Consider the following 15,902-nt stretch of genomic DNA (forward strand, 5'->3'; position numbering starts at 1 on the left):
TTCTGAGCCTTGGGTGATTATGATTTGTGTGTTGACATAAAAAGGGGTTAGGCTTGAGTCTGAGTCACACTCCAGGCTTCCATTGCAGTGTAGACATGAGACTGAGCTTTCCTCTGACCCACACAAGTGGTGTTTCCACGATGAGGGTGAAGCTGCCTGTGATGGCCCTCTTCTGGGGGTAAAGAAAGGCTCCAGGTTCCAGGGCTGTCAGCCTAGCACTTGTCTCGGGCCCTAACAGCTGTGTCAGCCCTTAGGAAAAGGGGTGGAGAAATGGTTAAAATATTTATATCCCAAAGGTTGTGTGTCTGCGTGAGAGGCAGAGAGTGTGTCTGTGAAAGTATGTGTGTGCTTGTGAATTTCAGAGTGTGTGTATGCATGTAAGAGTGTGAGAACAATCGTGAACTTGTGTAAAATGTATGCTTGTTTGTATATACCTGACTGAGTACGTGTGTGTTTTTGTGTGCATGTTTGAGGGTGACTGTGCCTGAGTACCTGTGAATGTGTGTGTGACTATTTGCGAGTGTTCATGCAAATGAGCGTGTGTGCACATGATCTGCGCCTAAGCAAAACCTCCAGTGAAGTTCGCTATAATCTCTTCTTCGCAGCTGTTAACAGGAGCAGGGTTCTGAAAAGCAGTTTTGATGTTTAATCTTCTTGCGCTTTCTACCAGGGACCTGGTAATAATTGGAATATAAATATCTTTTATAGAGGCTGCAAAGTATTGGAAAGAGGGGAAAAGAAAAAGATGGAAAAATGGAGTTAGTGAGGTAGGAAAAATCAAAGAGTTAGCTACATGATAAGGAGGAAACATAGAAAGAATGAAAATCAAAGTGTTATGCTTCCATGTGAATATTGCTGACAGATGAAATACGGCATCCCAGACACAGCCTGCTTTGTTATGTCTCTGCTGCAAGGCAAATGTAGCTTGAACGCCCCTGAGAGGAAAGAATAAAAGAGCTTTAATTCATATAGAAGCAGCTAAGGAGAAACAAGGGGAAGAGAAACTGTGAAAGCAAAATAAAAGTCGAATGGCAGAAAATATGAAATGAACAAATAACGCTTCGGCTGGCGGGGGGCTTGTGTGCGGGTGATTACCGGGGAGAATATAAAATAAAGAGGCTCTAAGCTAGAACATCAGACAATGTTCTGCTTCAATTCCGCTTTGGTGGCAGAGTCAGATGCAATCATCACCATGGTGAGGTTTGCTTACATGCTGCTGTGCCGTCAATTTCCCTTTCATCACTGACTTGCTTCTGACCACTTCTCTCACCTATTCCCGCCTCCAACAGTCTCTTATGGACTCAACTGCTGTAGCTGGCTGTGTGTAGACACAATATACACAGAGCCCGATTCACTTCAATGGGGCTGCGCGTGGGCATCTGCCCATGACAGACCCAGCTGGAGGATCTGGATCTTGTTTGATCTTGATTCAGCAAGGTTCTTTAGCTTCTGAGCAGGCTTACTGAAGCCACTGGGAATGGACTGGACAGTCCCTGCCCTAAAGAGATTACAATCTAAACAGACAAGGCAGAGAAAGGGAGGAAAAGGGAACACAGAGGGTAGGTGATTTAACAAAGGTTACACAGCTGGTCATTGGAACAGCCAGGAATAGACTCCAGGACTCTCAGGTTCAGCCCCTGTCCATTGCATTATGTTCCCTCCCACTCAGTAGCTAGCTGAGCATCCAAATGCAAAGTTTGGATGGTCAAGCAAAGCCTCTCTGTTGGAAAACTGGACTCTGATTTTTGTATCCATAAAAACAAGGCTGTTTTAAAAAAATCTGTTATGAATTCAGCACCTTTCTCTCTCTCTGTCTGCCCTTCCTCACTTTCTTCAGGAAAGTTCAGCTCGAATACAGCATCCAGTTTTCTCTGACGGCTGCTGCATTATCCAGCTTTATAGCTAGGTTGATAGAAATGGAAGACCAAGTGACACACACACACGTGTGTGTTTAATGGGTGGTGGTGGGAAATTATATTCTCATCTGTAGGCCAACAGACTCCAGGGCCCAAATCCGACATGAGGACTGCTAGCTGTCCAGGTGCAAGTTAGAGACTCCGTAGTGCTCCCCCAAACAATCAGTGAATAGCCCAGGTATCCCTGGCTAATATCTCCCTTCTCTGGAGGGCGAATGCTGACATTCAAGGCTGGGTGTGAGATTTGGCTGTGTTTGAGCACTGAGAAGGGCACTATGCCACATATACCTGAACCGAGCACCCGAAGAACTCACTTGGGCCAAATTCATTCTTGGCCTAACTCCCCTGAAGGCGACAGAGCTACACAAGGGACGGGTTTGCTTGCATGGAGCCAGAAGGACATTAATGCAAAATCACTTAGGAGCTCAGACCCCGACTCTGACATTGACAACGGAAGTCAGGAGTCACTGCGCTGAAATCGGTGGTGTCAAACCAGTGTGAGATCGGAATCAAGCCCTTGGTCCATAATTATGCCTGCAGTGGAGTTACACCATCAGCGAATTTGGCCCTTAAGAACCTAGACCCCATTTCAGGACGTTATTTAAGCACATGTCTAACTTTAAGCATGTCAGCAGTCTCACTGAAGTCAACAGGACTATGCCTAAAATTAGATACGTGCTTAAGTACCTTGCTGAATCAGGCCTGTAGCATCCTCTTGTGCATTATTCCCTGTGCCTGATTCTGCCCTCAGTGTAAATCAGAAGTAAATCCATTAATCTGATGCTATTAAAGGCATCCACGTGGAAACACGTAACAGTGACTGGGGTTACTCAACGTATTTGCAATAGCTCAATAAATAAGCCAATCTTGGGACAGAGAGTGTCTGGCAGCCGACCAGGATGAGGGCAATCTAGCCTAATGGTCATAGTGGGCATCAGGACCCAAGGGCTAGGATCAGAGCCAGAGTCAGCAGTCCAGAGCTGAAGCCAAGGATCAAGCCAGAGGGCAGGAACTGGAGCCAGCAGGGTATCCAGCAAGATCAGGGTTCAAGGCAGGGACGGGACAGAGGCAAGGCTGGGTGCAAAGCAGGAGTGTAGTGGGTTGTTGTTGGTGGTCCCTCCTCCCCTGGGTCCATGGGAGGCCACTCTGCCTTACTACGTCCTTGTGTGTTGCCCACTGCTGGGGAATTAGCAGGACAACACACAGCCTGGGGCTCTGGGCTGCAGTCAGGGCAGAGTAGCAAACACAGTTAGGAGCCCAAGCTCTTAGTCAGCGAGGAGAAACAAGTCATTAGGGCTCTGGCGGGGGCTGAGAACCTAAACACAGTGAAGGGGGCTCTGGCGGAGGATGAGCAGAGTCTAGTGTCCTAGATCGGTGCACTGTAGGCTGATGCAGGCCTCCTGGCCTGAGGACGGGAAGTACTGCCACCCCAGGAGTGGAGGGGCAGGGGTAGGGGGACGCAGACCCACCCAACTCCACTGCGTCCCAGCCCTGGGCCCTGACCGTGGCAGAGTGGTCTGCCACTGAGTCAGTGGGGAATCCAGCCGCAACATGCTTCTGGCACTAGTGTCAGCTGTCCCTGGGCCACTTTCCACCTCCCCCTTGGGGTGTACCTGGATCCATAGTGGGATCCTTTGGGTCGTCAGGGTAGAAGGCCAGCAACTCCTCCGTAGCTTGGTTAGTGGGTGGCTCTGGCCAGTCCTCAGCTCCACAGAGGTCTGCTGCCATCTCCCAGCTTGGGAGCAGACAGAAAGTATCTGGCTCCTTTGGCAGCTGCCACCCAACTGAGCTCAAAGACCTGCCTTTTATACTCCCAGTCCTGCCCACTGACTGCCGGTGGGAGGGGTGAACACGGCCTGGCTCCACCCACTAGGGCTCAGTGAGTGATCCCTCCTCCTCTGGGTCCGTGGGAGGCCACTCCACCTCACTACAAGGAGCTGGAGGAAGCAAGTAACCAGGGCCAGCTCCAGGCCCCAGCACGCCAAGCGCGTGCTTGGGGTGGCATGCCGCAGGGGGTGCTCTGCCGGTTACCGGGAGGGCGGCAGGCAGTTTTGGTAGACCTCTCGCAGGCGTGCCTGCGGAGGGTCTGCTGGTCCTGCGGCTCCGGTGGAGCATCCACAGGCAAGCCTGTGGGAGGTCCACTGGAGCCGTTAGACCGGCAAGAGGCAGAGCACCCCCTGCGGTGTGCCGCCGTGCTTGGGGTGGTGAAATGGCTAGAGCCAGCCCTGCAAGTAATGCAGGAGCAGGCACAAAGGTGGGCATGGCCATTTGGAAGCCAGCAAACTGCTGATGCTGGCTTATGAGCCAGCCTGCTGGCCTCTGCAGCCACTCCGGTGATGTGGCTAATCAGGCCGCCTGCTGCAAGCCCACTGTACAGATGAGGCTGCCTAGAGACTAGCCCTGATTCCTGACACTGTCCCGTGGTTGTACAGCACCTGGTACAATGGAGCCCTAGCCTGGAACTGGCTCCTAGGCACTGCCCCAGTGCCCATAATAAATATTAATAACATTTGAAATATCCACATTATCCCAATGGGGCCTCAGTCGGCTTGTCCTGCTGGTGCTATTGCTACCTACATGTAACTAATAATAACAACAACGAGATATGGATTGTTACATATGCTGCATGTTTCATGTAGCTGCATATTCCAGGGCACAAAACTCATATAACACCACGTCAATCAGTCCTCTCATATCCCTGACCTGGGGGAAGGTTCCCTCTTATTCCTCTGGTAAGGCCCATGTGAATTTTCTTGTTACCCTGTTGGAGGAGAATCTGGAGGTCGGCTCCTTTGTTGACTCACCTGAATACTGCACCTGGAACAAAACAACCTCTGACTCCATTAAAGGCCTTCCCTTCCGATTGCAAACTGACAGCGGTCTCTGTAGAAATCAAGCAGAACTGAGATTGCTTCTCTCCTTCCGTGTGTCAGGAATGTAGAAATAGGGGCACCATGTGTCAGGCAGAACCCATGGGGTGTGTATTCCCCACACAGAGACCGCAACCCAGCCAGGCTGTGAGCAGTAGCTAATTGGATCCATTAACTCAAGTGCTGAGATATCCCGGCAAGCCAGCATGGAGTCTGTCAACAGACTAATAAGGGTGAAAGATGGTTTGATACCATCCTAACTCAATGGCGCAGGAGTCAGATTTACTAAGTTCTCTCCTAGAACCTGTCCTAGGAGACTGGGGAAGGTTATGCGGCTTCCTTCACTTCACTTTGAATCATCCACACGTGGGGCTGCCCTCAGGTCAGGGTGGAAGTTGTATTGAACTAAAGTAAGGATGCTTTGCACTTCGGTAACAACGCCCCTGGCCAGTCAGCTGCCGAGATTCAACACAAACCTCTGCATCTACAGGCATAAGCCTTGAGTTAAAGGCACAAGACTGCTAGCTCAGAGTTTAGCACATTCACAAACCTTTAGGAGTGGTCTAAATGGTCCAACCACAGTGTGGGAAAGAAATGTGGGAGGAACAAGTAACCACCTTATCCCAGGTTGGGTTACACTTTATAAGATCCATCTAGCTAATCTGGCTCTTGGCTGATATTTTGACAGCATGCAAGTGTTGCTCAAGAATAACACAGGGACAGTGAGAACAACAATCAACTCTCTATTCTGGCCACAAATGCTGAACGTCCGGCTGGCTCTCCATCATCCCTAGGTTCCATCAGAGCTGCACATTGCAAGTGTGAGGTCACTTTTCTGCTTTTCTCTGATTCCTCACCGGAGTATCCAAGCACCTCACAAACATTAGTGGCTTAAGCCTCATAACACCAGGGCAGAGATACTCCCGCCACATTTCAATGGGTGTACTATATCACATCCAGCGTGGCTCCCACTTTCTTCCCCCTTCCCCACATCCAGCCCAGTTCCCTCCCTGCTGTGCCCTGACCCCTCTCCTCCCTCTCTGCCCCACACCCAGCCCTGCTCCCTCCCCCTTTCTGCCCCAAAGGCAGCTCTGCTCCTTTCACCTCCCTCTCTGCCCCGATCCAGCACTCCTCCTTCCTCTTTTTCCTTGACCCACATCCAGCCATACTCCCCCACACACACTCCACTCTACATTCAGCCTTTCCTCCTGCACCTTGGGGTCCCTGGGAAAGAGTTGCCATGGCAGCCTGGAGCAGGCAGGAGTGCACAGACCAAACAACCCTGCCCAAGAGGTGGCAGCACAGACTCTGCCAGGCCAGGCTCTGCCAGGCCGGACAAGAACAGCCTGTCTTGCCCCCCTTCTCCCCGACCCACCCTCATACTTACCCCTTCCCGCTCACGTCAGCCATCCACCAGTCTCTAAGGCTGAGAGATGTTGCTGTGGATTCTGGCAGGGAGTGGGACATGAGTGCTGGCCGAGAGAAGTGAGACGCACAAGCAGTAGTGCCTGATTTCTGTGGGTGCAGTTACACTGAGGGACCCTAGCTTGAGCTGCCAACATGCAATACCCTTGTGAAATAGAGAAGCATCATTATCACATTTTATAGAGGGCAAAGCTGAAGCACACTGTGGCTCAGGAAGTGTTATAGAGCCAGGAGTTGCTTCTGGGAGCTCTGTTTTCTCTAAGGTCAAGGTCCAACTAGCTGGTCTTCTGGAGAGTGCTATAGTGAAAAGTAAGTGTTATAGCACACTCAGATCATAGGCTGGAACTTCTGACCTCTGGTTTGTAGCACCAACTTAATCCCAGCTGAGCCTTCCCTGCACTTGTCTCAAGTCAAGGAACAAACAGTTTTAGGAAGAAAATTACACTGCATTCAGGAAAAGTCCAGAGCGATAATAAATGAAAGTGTGGAAAAGGCAGAATAAATGTAGAAAGGGTAGAACAGGATAAGGTCAAAACTAGGGGCATGAGAAGGCAGTCTGGACGGCAAGGAAGACAGATACGCAGGTGACTAATTAATCTCACCGCAAAGATGAAATGCTTTCCCCCCATATAATCAAAAATTGACATTTGAAACTTGAAATGTCAAAATTTGAAAAATTTCTAGCTTCCCCATAGTTGGCTGAAAAATGGGTGTGTGTGTATGAATTTCCTAAACATTTTATCTACGCATTCACCATTTATTGTTCAAAATTTTGAAATTCAAGATTTGGCTGAAATTTCTAATTTTGAAAAATTCGGACCAGCTTCACTAATGGCTTGATGCTGCCTTGCAATGTCCCAGTACAAATGCTGGGGTCAGGGATGCTGAATGGGCAACTAAAACCTAAACTGGACTCTACTGGAGTTTTTGCAACTCTGACTCAGGGTACACTCATATAATGGCAGCTTCGACTTTTACCAACCTACCAGTTGAAAAAGGAGGAATGCAGCATGGATAACAATACTTTTCTTCCTCACAAGGGACATTATTGAGGCTTAATGCATTCATATTTGCGAAGCGCTTTGAGATCCTGAGCATAAAGACACCATGTAATTGTTGGTGGTCAGGCAGTAGGCATCTCAGAAATAGATAGAGAGCTTGAAACATCTCAAAATATCAATAAATAGCTCCTGCCTACACCATAACACTAGTCAACTCTCATTCTCAATGAGCGAAGTTCCCCGTGTGCAGAGGGCTAGCACAGTACTCATGTGTCACCTCCCCTATAGAGGACTTGTTTTGAAGACTCAAGTGGAACTTAAGCGATGTGTAGACTTTGTGCTGGCCCTCTGTGCACCAGTGAATTTCACCCAAATATTTTAATCAACTATTACCGAAGGTCACCATCGCACTAACCCAAACCAACGCTGCTCTGTATCACCACTTAACAATACTGGATCTGAGCCAAGAGCACAGCACTCAAGAGGAATCTTTCAGGGGACTTTGGATCAAGTCCATTGAGAAGTTTCCCTCATAGCAACCCTCTTACATTACAGTGTGAAAGTCTATGTCATGGTCCACAGATTCATAAGGGCCTGCTCAGACCATTATGATAATCTAATCTGACCTCTTGCATAGCATAGACGGCAGAATTGTGCCTAGGGATTCCTACATCAAGCCCATAGCTTCTGGTAGAGCTACAGAATCTCTTTTAGAAAGACAGCCCGTCTTGACTTCAAGACTCCAAGGTGATGGAGAATGTACCACAATGCTAGGTAAGCTGTTCCAGTGGTTAATTACTCCACTGCAAACAAACAAACAAATAAAAGTGCACCTTCTTTCTGATCTCAATTTATCTTATCTCAGTTTCCATTCATTAGGTCTTGTTATGATATCAAAGTAAATCTGCAGTCATTCCATTTTAGGTGGCGGCTCTACTATGGATGTATATCAGTGTAACAGAGGCTCGGATCTTGCATCATCCATTCCCTCCAAAGAAGAGAGGGTTTATTTGACTTCATTTGTCCTCTCTGTGGTAATACAGGGATATACACTCTATTTGTAAATATTTGCAGTTAATATATTGGACAACGAAAGCTAATTTCAAAGCTGGCTTTGTGCATCTTCTTATTAATTAATAATATATTATTTACATTAGGTATAACATTCCTTAGGCACTCATTATACATATATTCCTTTTTCCCCTGTGCTTTACTGTTTGCTTTGTGTAACTATTGCTTATATTTTGCAACCAGGATTGTCTGATGTATTTCTGTATAATTTATAAACTACTAATAAAATGACAAGTCTTTAAGGGGAGGCTGCATGGGAGGAATCTGTTTTCAGTCAGCTGATTGGTGGAGAAGACAAACAGTGCGGTTTGATGAGTCACTAAGAAACAATTTTGCATTGATACAGCTTAATTATACAAGCACACAAGATATCTACAGTATTGCCACCCTTTTCGCGTGGTGCTCAACCTAGATGGTTATGAGAAACAAAAAATATTTCCACTCCACAGTCAGTAAAATATCCTGGTGCTCCAGTCGGAGAGAGGAGACTGTTTTCCCATTGGTTGACTCCAAATAAATGATGAGAAAACTGTAAGAGAACTAGAGGTCTGAATTTGTTTTCAAGATCTCTAAAGTTTAGCAGTTTCCCCAAATGGTCAATCTTTCGAGATGCTTATGTCATGGTAGTCTGAGAGCTATTTACAGTCCTTAAAGAATTTCTCTTCAGGATTTCTCACAACACTCCTGTGAAGTTGAAGAAGTGGTCTCATCCCCATTTTTCAGACAAGGAAACTGAGGCTATTTCTACACTGCACAATTATCTTGAGTGATTGACACCTGGGTCTGAGTGCCCAGGTTGGCCTAGCTTAGGTGGAGTGTCCCCACAGCAAAACTCCCTGTGTCCTCAATGTTTGGCACTCACCTGTGTATTTGAGGGTATATCCCATGGTTCTTTGCACTGAGATGCTCTAGGATTCTTTTCCAGTCTGTTGTGTCAATTGCAGAAAAACTTGTCTGTCCTTCAAGGGGACCTGTAGGAAGGACATTGTAGAACTATCAGGACTCGAGAGACTTTGGCTGTGTTCTCACTGGGTCAGCTAACTTGGGCTTCATGCACTTCCAAATGCAGATCAAAGGTTTTTCTGTGTGGGCCATAGGAGCTTTACAGCTAAGAGCTTGAGCTAACTGTGCAGTGTAGACATAAAGAGAGAGAAGTGAAGTGAGGTGCTCTAAATCACACGGCGTGGCTGCAGCAGAAGGATTAAGAACTCCCTCTCCAATACCCTATCTGGACATGGAAGGAAATCATCTTTCCCTCCCTCACAGGAGTGTTGTGAGGGCAAACACATCTGTAACTGCAATATTATGGTGCTGACCAAACAAGAGTTTATAGAGAGTTACCACTAAAGAAACTCCAACAGTAGGAATTTGCTCCATGATCCCAAGCTTTTGTTCCATCTGTTTATGTTTGCCTTTGTTCCCTTCATTGAAAAAAAGATGTTCACTGTCCAGTGGTCAGAAACAGGGTTTGGCAGAGGGATACTTCATAATATCCTGCAAAGAGCTGTGAGGAATTGGCAGAGAATGGGATAAACAAACATCCTGACTAACATAGGCTTCAGAAAACAGCAGCACAAACACAGGCTTCTCCACTGGGGAAAAGGCAAGTATGTCTTGCTTCTGCTGGATGTAAGTTAAAACAGCTAGAGGGTGAAGCCCTGGTCTTACAGAATATTATGGTTGGAAGGGACCAGAGATCATCTAATCCAGCCTGCTGCTGAAAGGAGGCCCACTCCCCAGGCAAAGTTTTGCCCTAGATTGCTCTCTCAAGGATTGAACTCACAACTCTGGATTTAGGAAATCAATGCTTAAACCACTGAGCTATCCCCCCCGTTGAAATCAGCAGTAAAATTCCTTTTGAATTCAAGAAGGTCAGGCTATCACCCCCTGGGTACTAGTGCTTTGGAAACAGAGTTGGCCAAACTTTGGACAATATTTTTAATCAATATTTTGAATGTAAATGAAAAATATAAGGTAAAAAGTCATGACATATTTTCCTGGTTTGTGACCAGCTAAAAGCTGGTGGACAGTTTCTTTACCTTTGAATTTTGATAAAATATTTCATCAAAATTTCAACCCAAGACAGAAGGGAAATGCAAATTTTTCTAGTTTTTTTTTAATCTAATCTAATTGGAAGTTTAAGATGTGCCTCCTCATTTCTAAAACGCCAAAAAGCTTTTAGACCCTATCTATGCTAGGGGAATGTTGTCAAATTTCCAAATATTGCAACTTCAATTTATTTCTACTGCTAATAATAATAATAATGGAAGCCCTAGTTATAGATGAGCTGCCGGCAGTCAAAGGCATTTATAACAGAGATTTATAGATTCCACGGCTGGAAGGGACCATTGTGATCATCTAGTCTGACCCTTGGATGACACAGGCTATAAAACTTTCCCAAAATAATTCCTGGAGCAGATCTTTTAGAAACACATCTCCTCTTGAATTTGTCCTGCTTCAACTTCCAGCCATTGGATCACATCATACCCTTCTCTGCTAGATTAAAGAGCCCATTATTAAATATTTATTCCCCTTGTAGATACCTATAGACTGCAATCAAGTCACCTCTTAACCATCGCTTTGTTAAGCTAAATAAATGGAGCTCCTTGAGAGTCTATCACAGTAAAGGATGTTTCCTAATCCGTTAATCATTCATGTTTTTCTTCTCTGACCGCTCACCAATTTAGCAACATTGTTCTTGAATTGTGGGCACCAGAACGGGACACAGGGTTCCAGCAGTGGTCATTCCAATGCCAAATATAGAGGTAAAAAAACCTCTCTACTTCTTCTCGAGATTCCCCTGTTTAAGCACTGAAGGATCATGTGAGCTCTTTTGGTCCCAGCATCACACTGGGACCCCATGTTCATCTGATTATGCACCAAACCTTTCCAGAGTCACTGCTTCCCAGGGTAGAGCTCGCCATCCTGGAAGTGTGGTCTGCACGCTTTGTCCCTAGCTGTATATATTTACATTTAGCCAAATTAAAACACACATTGTTTGTTTGCACTCAGTTTACCTAGCAATCCAGATTGCTCTGTGCCAGTGACCTGTACTCTTCATTATTTACCACTCCCTCAATTTCTGTGTCATCTGCAAACTTTATCAATGATAGAACACAATCCACCTGCTCTCAAGTTCTAGTGTCTGGCACTACAGTAGGCTCCAGCAATCAGTAGGAGCAATTACAGCAAAAGTCCTATTCAACCCCCGCAGCCCAGAATACAGCCTGGCCAGTCGCTCTGTGGAGATGGGGTATGTGCAGTCCAGTCGACACACAGCAGCAGCAGGGGATGCAGTATGTTCTAAGCTGAGAGGCTCTCAAGAGAATTTAACTGCCAAACTCTAAGAAGTTTCTACTAAGATTTTTTCATAATTGTATAGGTTGGCCAAATCGGAGTGATTTTCATAGAGACAACAAAAGGTACCTCCCTGACTCCAAGCTGCCCCCCACCATTCATTTCCATAATGTTTTAACTTAGATTACTATGTAACAAGTATTAATGAATATGTGATTAAAAAACCTCACTATATCACCATCTAATGAACCATCAGTAACATGATCAAGTAAATCAAAGACATTTGGCCTCTCTGATGACTTTGCCATCAGAAAGAGACAGTGCCAACTGTGAGGCTGGGTTTTATGATGAAGGCACTTGCTGGCCCCTCTTCCTCCACAGCCTGGGGGCGCTAGGGATTCTCAATGGAACCACTGTAAGAATTTGTTTAAAGTGGGCAAAACAACACATTTCTCCTTACCTTGTTCCGAGAAAGGGCTGAACTGTTTTTGCTGAAAAGAAAAGAAAAGAAAAGAATATCAGACAGACATCCAGTGTGGAAAATTTCAGTCTGAATGATTAAAGACAGGGTCTCATAATAGAATATGTTGGGTACACTTAACTACAGGCATCTGACCTGTACCACCAATAACAACAGGCAGGTATGAATTACAAGCAGGGACTGTAATTCTGTCTGTTTTTCATGCTGGCAGCTCCATATGGGAGCTAGGTTGAGACCTTTCCAACTTGTATCAGTAAGTCTGAGGACCAGATCGTGGTGGAAATTTGATCATTTCATTTTCAAATTCTCTGCAGGTTGTAAATTAAAAAACAAACAAAAACAAATAAATAAAAAAACAACAACCCATCACCCAGGGCCACCCATGGGGGTAACTGGGGCAATTTGCCCCAGGCCCTGGGCTCCACAGGGGCCCCCACGAGATTGGCTGAGGCTCCCACCCCGGCTCCAGCCCCAGCCCGACCCGACCCTGCCTCCGCCCCTCTCCCGGAGCCTCAGCGCATCCAAGAGCTTCCCGGGAGAGCGACAGAGTGTCTCCGGCGGGGCCCGAGCTCCACCCCGCTCAGAGCCACATGGTAAAGGGGCGAGGCTGCGAGCTCCAGCAGGACGTGAGTTCCCTCCACTCGGTGTGGAGCTCGCAGCCTCACCCCCTTACCACGCGGCTCTGAGTGGGGTGGGGCTTAGGCCCCGCCGGAGCCACGCTGCCTCTGTCGGGGGAAGCTCCTGGATGCGCTGAGGCTCCAGGTGAGGTGGAGCCGGGGGTAAGGGACTGGGGCCGGGGGGGGTTGGCTAAGGGGCAGGAAGTCCTGGGGACAGTCAGGGCACAGGGAAGGGGCAGAGGTTGTGGGAGCGGTCAGGGGACGGGGAACGGGGGGAGGGTTGGATCGTGGGCGTTCTGGGGGTCTGTCAGGATTCAGCGGGGCAGTCAGGGGACAGGCAGCAGGGTTGCGGTCCCGGGGGGTGGGGTCTCTGGGGGACGGTGAGGGAAAAAGGAGCAGGATGGGTCGGGGATTCTGGGGTGGGAGGGCAAGTTGGGGGGCAGGAAGTGGGTGGGGGTCGGATAGGGGGCAGGGCCAGGCTCTTTGGGAGGCACAGCCTTCCCTACCCTAAAACTCATTCAGTAGTTTGAGGCTTGCAGAAGAGCCAAGCTGTTAGCTTTTCCTTTAGGGTGACCATCCCTTTCACTTCTCAAATGCCAAATTATAGTCTATATTTAATTTCAGTGCCACAGGGAGATTCATGTCAGGGGAGGGTAGCTTCATTTAAAATTAGCCACTGGGGGAGGGATCACATGAGAAGAGCAATATCCTTCCCAACCTACGAAGGGAGACCCCCTCCCCTGCATTCCCTGAGGCTCCAGAGGGGTTAATTCAGTGGTTCTCAAACTTTTATACCGGTGACCCCTTTCACATAGCAAACCTCTGAGTGCGACCTCCCCCCTTATAAATTAAAAACACTTTTTAATATATTTAACACTATTATAAATGCTGGAGGTGGAGGCTGACAGCTCGCAACCCCCAGTAAGAACCTCATTACCCCCTGAGGGGTCCTGACCCCCAGTTTGAGAACCCCTGGGTTAATTTAATTTTAGCACCCTGTGTCCATTCACATACATGTGCTATTTTGAGCATTTCAGTTTTCACAACATAGGCTTATCCCAGATTTGGACCAAGCTCAAATGCTCAGTTCGTGGAGTATGTACATGAGATATACTAAAGACAAACCCACAGTAATTGTCTCCAGTTTGTGAGGGACCCCATGGAGCCAGTCTATAGGAAACAGATAAATTCATGGAGGTTAAGTCCATTAATGGCTATTAGCCAAGATGGGTAAGGAATGGTGTCCGTAGCCTCTGTTTGTTAGAGGGTGGAGATGGATGGCAAGGAGAGAAATCACTGGATCATTACCTGTTAGGTTTGCTCCTTCTGGGGCACTTGGCATTGGCCATTGTTGGTAGACAGGATACTGGGCTGGATGGACCTTTGGTTTGACCCAGTATGGCTGTTCTTATGTTCTAAGCTAAATTAACTCAAAATTATGGAGATAGATATGAGTCAAGGAAGCCAGCAGAGTATCAGAAACATGGAAAAATCTCTGACTGGATGGGCTCAGGTGTTTGGTCACAAGCTGAGGTGGTTCAAAAGTTTTGGATTTTTTTTAAGCAGAATTTTTTTATTTTCTTTAAACAATCAAACACAGCAAGCAGCAAATATTTGGCCACACACTTCTGAAACCCCAAAACATATTCAGATTTTGGCAGACTAATTTCAGCTTTTCAATTAAAAAAAAACACAATAAATTTTGAAGGAAAGCAGACATTGTCCGTGATTTTTTTCTGCTTTTTAAAAATCTCTGTTTTCGATCCAGAAAAAGTTTTGATGGAAAATATTTGTCCAACCTTTTTAATGAGCTTCAGTGCCTTTTAGCACTAGCTGATGCTGAGAACCAGTGATACCTTGTGGGGCAATTTGCGCCGGGCCCCGCAGGGGCCCCCATGAGAATATAGTACTGTATAGTAATGCAATTTTTTTTATGGAAGGGGTCTCCGAAATTGCAATACTGTACACTACTATATTCTTGTGGCGGCCCCTGTGGGGCCCGGCGCAAATTGTCCCACTTGCTACACACCCACGAGTGGCCCTGGGAAAAATAAACCTTCTGCATCTCGGCACAAACCCAGTTTTGAGAAAACTTCTTTACAAGGTATCACTGGTTCTCAGCATCACCGTCCCCTAGAGAACCCACCACCACCACCCTGGGACCCCACCCCTGCTCCCTGTCCCCTGACTGCCCCGCTGAATCCTGACAGACCCCCAGAATGCCCACAATCCAACCCTCCCCCCTTTCCCTGTCCCCTGACCACCCACCCACAACCTCTGCCCCCTCCCTGTGCTCTGACTGTCTCCGGGATTTCCTGCCCCTTAGCCAGCCAAACCCTGGCCTTGGACCCCGGCCCCTTATCCCCTGCTCCCCCCTCACCTGGAGCCTCAGCGCATCCAGGAGCTTCCCTCGACAGAGGCAGCGTGGCTCCAGCAGGGCCTGAGCACCGCCCCACACAGAGCCGCACGGTAAGGTGGCGAGGCTGCGAGCTCCACGTCGAGTGGAGGGAATTCACATCCTGCTGGAGTTCACAGCCTCGCCCCTTTACCACGCAGCTCTGAGCGGGGCGGAGCTCGGGCTGCGCCGGAGCCACGCTGCCCCTCTCCCGGGAAGATCTTGGATGCGCTGAGGCTCCAGGAGAGGGGTGGAGGCGGGGTCGGGTTGGGCTGGGGCTGGGGAGGGAGCCTCAGCCATTCTCATGGTGGACCCTGCGGAGCCTGGAGCCTGGGGCAAATTGCCCCACTTGCCCCTCCCCCTCTGGGCGGCCCTGGCAGAGGATCCGAGCTCTGAGACGAGCTGGTGCAGATTTTATTTTGCAGTGTAAATGTACTCTGAGACAACTGACTAATTTGAGATAAGCCACTGGACAGCTATTAGATGGTACTAGCTCTGGCCTGGACCATACTAGATTCTATGTAAGACTGTCTCTCATATCCCATTTCCTAAGAACTGGTCAAAATTTTTCGCATGAAAAGGTTGGGGAGGGGGGTTCAGATTTTTTTTTTCTGAAAATGTATATTTTTTTTCCAAAAGTGTTGATGTTATCAAAATTTTCCATTTCCCATGACATTTTCTGTTGATATTTTTGTCAGAATGACCTGCAAAATGTATTTACCAAAAACTGCAGTGGCATTAATAAAGTACAGGGCTTGATAAGCAAACATTTTCAATAACGATTTCAAAACTGCTGTTGATTAGAAAATACAGGGAAAAAAAACAGAAA

The 15,902-nt window shown here is 47.4% G+C and overlaps 1 protein-coding gene across 1 annotated transcript in view; it reads right to left on the minus strand.

Moving 5' to 3' along the window:
- The window catches only part of LOC127045386 (lymphocyte antigen 6E-like), an 810,322-nt gene that overhangs the window by 10,017 nt on the left and 784,403 nt on the right, over window positions 1-15,902 (minus strand). The window lies entirely within an intron of this gene.

The sequence above is a fragment of the Gopherus flavomarginatus genome, chromosome 2 (genome assembly GCF_025201925.1).
Source record: "Gopherus flavomarginatus isolate rGopFla2 chromosome 2, rGopFla2.mat.asm, whole genome shotgun sequence".
Taxonomy (NCBI): domain Eukaryota; kingdom Metazoa; phylum Chordata; order Testudines; family Testudinidae; genus Gopherus; species Gopherus flavomarginatus.